The sequence below is a fragment of the Phodopus roborovskii genome, unplaced genomic scaffold, assembly GCF_943737965.1.
Source record: "Phodopus roborovskii unplaced genomic scaffold, PHOROB, whole genome shotgun sequence".
Classification (NCBI taxonomy): Eukaryota; Metazoa; Chordata; class Mammalia; order Rodentia; family Cricetidae; genus Phodopus; species Phodopus roborovskii.
Window position 1 is genome coordinate 7,343,811 of NW_026126525.1, and position 6,405 is coordinate 7,350,215.

General features: G+C 40.3%; 1 pseudogene; it reads left to right on the top strand.

Annotated features, from left to right (window-relative positions):
- Positions 1-434: 434 nt before the first annotated feature.
- LOC127232427 (PRELI domain-containing protein 1, mitochondrial-like) lies at positions 435-1,127 on the top strand (annotated as a pseudogene).
- Positions 1,128-6,405: the final 5,278 nt, after the last annotated feature.

Sequence of the window (6,405 nt, forward strand, 5' to 3'; positions counted from 1 at the left end):
GAATGATAAGACCTTTTTAATTGATGGCATTAGTTGGAGTATTATGAATATGAAGTAAGTCATGTAGCTAAGTCTTAATATTTTGTCTCATCATTTGTACTGTGAGGGTATATTATGTCAGACAGGAGATAGCAGCACCACTAACAAATGACAGGGAAATTGTAGGGATCATACAATTCTGATTATATTAATTACAATGGTATGCTTCTGCCTTATCTTTTTAGTCTATGATTTTTCTTATTTTTCCATATCTCATAGTTTAGTTGAAAAATAGTATTAAATAATTTCTGGGAAAAAGATTAATAGCTCCTTATGGTGATAGTAGTCTTCTGGGCAGGGCATGCTGGTGACTAAACTGTGAGCCTGGTGAGTCCCATATCCTCCAGGCTCTGCACTCAGATGCTGTGTGAATGTTGACCCACATGGCCTGAATTATGATGAAGTATTTCCTTGGCCATAGAGTACTCTGAAATTCCTGGAACCACCTATTTGATGCCTTCTGGCAATGGCACCTGAATTGTTATAGCAAACATGTCTTAAGTGAAGACAACTGACCAGAAACCTCGTCTCAGAGACTCCTGATCAAGATCAACAAGACTGCCAGGGATGCCATGTTGGGCACAGAGACTTGTTTTCTGTTGATATTGCTCATTTGCACCACATCTTGGAAGACTCTATTGAAGACCCACAGTCTCAAACCATGACCATCTCCATCTGGAAGAGCAACCACACCCCTCTGATGGTTGAAGAAGAACAAAGTATTTACTATGTGAACTCTTACAATATCTGCTGCTGAAATCTGTCAGCAATCCTGGGTCTCCTCTAGCTTACTTAGTATCTCCAGAGGTGCCCAGGAATTTGGTCTTCTCTGTTTCAGAAGCAATTTGACCAAGACAATGAAGGGCTTCAAGTACATCTTGGCCAAAGTACAAGATGAAGCTCCTTCCAAAACATATGTTGAAACAGCCATAGAGACCAAAGAAAAAGCAAAGGAGACCACACTGGCAGGTACAAAAAAGGGTAAAGATCTGGTCAGCAAGGCCACCACCAAGCAATAGCAGCAGAAGGTCATGGAGTCAACCTGCCAGTGTAGTTCAGCCCCCCCCCCTTCTCTCCACTGTACTTGATTATTAAAAACCATCCTTGACTTTGGGAGCTCATTCCCTATGGAGGGATACTCTCTCAATCTAGATACAAGGGGAAGGGCCTAGTTCCTGCCCCAATGATGTGACAGAATTTGATGATCCCCCATGGGAGGCCTCACTCTCCTTGAGGAGTGGATGGGGGGAGGGTGGGATGGAGAGATGACAGGGGTAATGATAAGGAGAGGGAAATGGGGTTGGTATGTAAAAATAAGATAGTTTTCAATGTAAATGAAAATAATTAAAAAATAAAAACCAGGCTTGAGCCCTCTCTGCTGTCTGGATTGTGAGTTAGGGCTGGTGTCCTGTTCATCGTCTACAATATACCAGGCTCAATGTCCATTGAGCCCAGCCTCCATTGGACAGAGAAGTGCATTGACTTGCCCAAGGTCACAAGCAGTCCACATGTGAAGTGGGAATACACCATAGACTGTGTATTCCACAGGGCAGGGCTCCATTTTTTATTCTCTGATGTGTCCTAAGCACCATGAATAGTATTTATCATATAACAGGCACTCAATTAACACTTGATTTCATTATACCCTCTCCCCAAAAATTAAAAAAAATTATTCTTCCAAAATCATGATCATTTTCTTCCTTGCCCAGTAGGAGTGATTTTTCTCTTCTTAGATTTGAAAACATTTATTCCTGTACACAGCTGTATCTCACACACAGTTAATCACGGAAATTGCTGGAGTCTATATTTTGGGGGTGCTGAGCATAGCTTGAGAGAACAGACAAAAACCAAAGTAGAGAATTAGGAAGAAAGGGACAACATTTGCTAGTACTAAAAAGACAGCCAAATTCCATCTCCTGTTCTTATGCTTTGGCTGTAAGGACTACTGGGGACATCTTCATGAAATCCCAGGCTTTTTACTTTAAAGTAAAATGATAGGACACCCAGGGCTTTGGGGAGGAATCCATGGGACCCAGAACAGGTGACTAATGCCTAGAAATTCTTGCCTGGCCTCAGATGCTTCTGATTTCCCTGTCTCTGTGAATTATGTGCAATATTCTGTATGCTTGCACTGTTCTGCTCTTCTGCTCTTGAGCCCTGGGTGCAGAATCAGGACTTACCTTCTTGGAAATCAAGACTTTCTTACTCCTTTCCAGGTGACATCTTGGTGTTTATGACTAGAGGCCAAGATGCTTTTAGGAAAGCCTGAGCTGACAACAGCTGGACAAAGTTATTAAGTTGTATTTGTTTTCCCTCCATATCAGTATATTCAAAGATGTCGTTGTGTTCAAAGATGTTTCCATTCTGCTCTCTGCATGTAATGTTGTCTATTTAATGGGGCTTTGAGAAAGTTTCTGTAAGTCTATAATAAAATGACATTCTCTTAAAACAAAGGTCCGATCTAAGTCATTTTGTTGTATAGGGCACCCTCACTCTGCCAAGTTTTCATGAGAAATCTGTTTTGGGGTATTTCTTGGTTGACTGTAATATTTATCCTTTGATTAGAATCATACAGATTTTAAAAAAAATCAACCCAGGCATCTGTTCCATGTGCCAGCTTTTAAGTTTGAAGCAACCCCTTTTGGATGGTATTGAGCCCTCGAGTTGCACTTGTATTGCATAGAGTATCGTTCACTCACATCTGGGACCCCTGGGCTGTGATGACTCAAGTTTGACTTCAGTTGGAACTGTTGGCCAGTGAGTCTACTTGGTGTCACATGGCCCAGGCTTTCTCCTGATATTTCAGTTCATAACAATTCTGAGAGTGGTACAACGAATGGGGGTAGGGTGGGAAGGCAAGCCATTCATGGCAGCTACAGAAGGACCAATGTCTTCCTTCATATTTTATAGGAAACAGCTACAAGATCACTGAGTCTCTAGGAAAATGGGGGTATGCACCCCAATGAAAGGCATTTAAAAACAGTCCTAGTGCACAAATTTACCTTAGCAAGCAAGGGTCAAGACATGCAGATGTTTCCCCTCCCCCCCCCCAGGCAGCACATTGCAAGAGAGAAACCCTGATAAGAAGTGAGATAAGAGCTCATTGGACATGTAAGAGAACACTCTTGGCAACTGAAAAGGTTTTGCCTGGCAAATGGCTGAAGAGCTAATGTACTACTTCTTACATTTGAGATTTTCAGCCTATGAATCATTTTTTTTTTCCCTTTAAGGAACAAATTAAATTTGTCAACTCTATGGTTGGCAGGAAGATCCAATGAGAGAATGGGAAGAATAGTGTATTGCTTTTCTGATATACCAAATCGTTAAAGCAGGTCAGGGCAAGACAGAGATCAGCATTCAGTAACCACAGCTTACCTGCAGAGGGGATGCTATGGCAATCTGAAGCTACTATAAAGTCTGTATTGCGGTTAAATAAGGATCAGGATAAACAAATAGGCCAAACAGATGTTTATTCAGGGAGAAATAACTTACAACCTAGACAGATTAACACCAGCAAGTTCCACCAGATGCTCTCCTGTCCGAGTCCTGCCAGCAAGAGAGCTTTCCCTGGCTCTTCCTCAGACCTCCTTCCACAGGTCACTTCCGCCCCCCAATGGGTGTGGTCAGTGCCACAGAAGGAGACCAAGTAAATATCTCACTACAGTCTGGTTCTGTGAAAAGCATGTGATTGACAGAAATATGCTTCACTGTTTTAAAGACTTAAATGTCATTTCTGGTTGAGTCTACCAATGGCCACTACTCAGATTTCCCTATAACATAAAGGGCAATAATATATATGGTAAGTACTTACAGAGCAGGTATTATGCTCAGTACTTTATATGGATTTATTACTACCAACTACTGTACATCATCTGCTTCTTATGATGGGAATCCAAGACTCATGGAAATTATGTTCTTTGTGAAGTTCCGGAACTCCTAAGAGAGAGGCAGCCAACATTTGAACCCAGCTTGTGGACATTACATTGCCTAATGATCCAAAGCCTTGCCCATTTGATAGCTCTTTTAGGAGTTTGCCTAACATGACATCAAATTAAATTCGGATTCAATCTGATTAATTTAATTCAATAAGTGTGCATCAGATAGTGCTTCACTCTAAGTGGACTAATGTTTAGTGAAGGGTTAATAGGAAGCAGACACTGGCATAAAACATGGACAGGATGAAACTTCACATTCAAGGGGAACAGAGTTCATTAGAGGGAAAAACATGGACAGTTGGCAAACTGAGTAGTAAATTCAACCCAGATTCAAACATGGTATTAAAGTTATGAAGATTAGAAAACAATAAAATGGGGGCTGTAGAGATAGCCCAGTAAGAGCCTTGCTTTGAAAACTAAAAGACCTCAGTTTAAGTCTCCAACATCCCCCTAAAATGCCAGTCAAGGCTGCTTGTGCATGAAACCCTCTCATTGAGCTGCAGAGACAGGCAGATCCCAAGAGCTCACTGGTCAGCCAGTCTAAACTAAACAGCAAGTTCCTTGAGACCCAGTCTCAAGGCTATAAGCCTGAGGAGCAGCTAAGGAAGAAAGTCTATGTTCTTTGCTCTACAGGGTTGGGCATGCATGCACTCTTATGCATGTACTATACATCTACAACACACACAATGCACAGTAATACACACCAAAAAGAAAAAAAAGAGGGAAAGCTGGGCACATTATCTGCCCTCAAAAATTTACAATTTGATTGAAGAACTTAGTTCTTCCAGAAGAATCTCAGCAGAAAATTATGTAAATACAACCTTAGGACTGAATTTATGGGCACTAAAAATTATTGGCAATTTCTTCAGATTTAAAAATGATGCTACTTTATAAAACATTCCAATGAATGTTTTTGTGCATGGCCAAAACCATCTTGAAAACAACAATTGTGAAAGCAGCAACAAACACTGGTGACTTTTGCAAAGGAGCACACATTGGCTTTTGACTATAGCTATCACACAGAATGATTGTCAATGTGGGCATACTGTCTTCAAATTTCAGCATGGTGATACACATGTGTAACCCCAGCACTCTGGAGCCTGAGGCAGGGAGATCACTAAGAATTCAAAGCAAGCCTGGATTACATAGTGAGTTTGAAGTCATCCCATACTTCAAAACAACATATTTAAAACCAATAGCAACATCATATAAATAAAAAAAATCAACTACACAACAACAAACCTCCTCCCAAACCTAAATTTCTATTAATCTCAGAGGAAGATGCTTAGACCTAAGAGTTGTAATTATTCCTGTTGGTTCCATTTTGATCCACTAGCCATCCATTACTCTTTCCAGCATGGCTTTGTCTTTGGAAACTGGCTGGGGTAGTGACAGACACATACAGAAAAAGCTGGGGACAGATGGGTTGTGTATGCTCTGGTGGGCCACACCCTGGAACCTCAGTGTGCTTGTTAGTTAGTCTTGGTAGACAGTGTCTGCAGGTGAATAATTTCAAGCTGTAAACATCCCTGATGAGGAAGCTGCAGTTGCTGTTTTTGCATACACTAGTCAAACATCTATGAACACTCATACTTAGACCAGAGAAAAGGGTTGCCATTCTGAGTTTGCCCCGGGGGAAAGGCTTTGCCAATTTCCCATAAGTCTGAGGTTTTGGTCCTTGACATGGCTGTGTCCACGTCAGCCAATGCATATCCACTCAGGACTTCCTCTCCTGTTTATACATTCACTGGAGGCTTTTTCTGTTCCTCACAGTTCAGGCATTCTTCCTTCTGGTATTGACCCCTCCACATGTATGTGTCAGTTGTCAGTCATGGATTGAAGCTCTGATTCATCTGATTTGAGAGTGTTGGTTGCTGACTTCTTGAAGTTTTATGTTTTAAACATAGCCATTTGAAGATTAAACCTAACAAGCCTACAAGACCTTTCAAGACCTTTGTTAAAACAAAGTTAATAAATACTCAACATGAAATATTACTGAAGTATTTTACTATATACTAGTATTGACTATGTTCACCAAATTACTCACATTTATTGTACCCAAAATTATGGAAATACTGCACAGTGATGAATTATGATGCATTTGTTCTTAGTTCAACATTCAGTGTGGCCATTCAGTTATTGATTTAAATCAAAGTGGGTTGTGTTACACGTTGTGAGCTAGCAAGCACAACTTATCATATGTCACAGAATCAAAATATCTGGATTAAGTACTTTTAGTGACAGCATGCTTTTGAGGGTATTTGTTTGTTTATAACTCATTTATCTTGCAATAGATATGTCTTACTAAATATATAATATAAATGAATACATTTGGCAATTTTATAAAGTCTTTATAATTTTCTTTAAAAAGCAACAGTTTAGTCCACAGTCCTACACTGCACAACAAATACTTTTATTGTCAACTTTGGCC